The sequence below is a fragment of the Montipora capricornis genome, chromosome 10, assembly GCF_036669925.1.
Source record: "Montipora capricornis isolate CH-2021 chromosome 10, ASM3666992v2, whole genome shotgun sequence".
NCBI lineage: Eukaryota > Metazoa > Cnidaria > Anthozoa > Scleractinia > Acroporidae > Montipora > Montipora capricornis.
Window position 1 is genome coordinate 22,412,807 of NC_090892.1, and position 744 is coordinate 22,413,550.

Below are 744 nucleotides of genomic sequence, written 5' to 3' on the forward strand. Positions count from 1 at the left end.
TTTACTTGAGTAGTGGTGCATAGTTTTACCAACCTTAACACTTTGTCTCCCACTTCCTTGCACTTATCGACATTAACTTCCTCATCAACAAGGACACCTGTCGCAATGTAGCGCAGCGCATGACCCTAGGAAAATGGATCTCTCTGGGAAAGGTAATCAAGTAGATCAGGGGTGTCATTATAATCGCGCAGCTTTCTTGCTTCTGTGGAGTCCTTATGCTGTTCACTAGTTTGATACCTGTAATTTAAAAGGTGAGAATATCAGTCTGATTTGTACTGATTGTGGTAACGTAAACCAAAATCAATACTATTAACAAGGTAAATCCCTAACACCAGTAAGGGTGGCATTGATTAAGTCAAAAAACAAGCCGCTGCGTCTCTGACAATCCTTTGATCTCGAGTTAAGCCACCGCTCGTCTTAACGCTGCGCATTAGAACTTGTTCATTCATGCAAATCGGTGGATCACGTCCCCTTGCGCAATGAAATCCATTCTGATCTTTCTTGTAAATGTTTGGGTGAGTGTTCTGAAACTCACGCGACATATGTAGGTAGATATAGGCCGATTTAGCATAAAGTCGGTGACCAGCAGCGGCAAAATAAGGAAGCATGTCATAAACTGATTGGAGTTGTAGACTCCAATTTCTCGTGCTCTCGGATTTTATGCATCTGCGTAGTATATCTACCATCTCCGTATATGCAATTTACAGAACAACAGTCCATTGGTTCTTCAGAGAACTTTTCAAG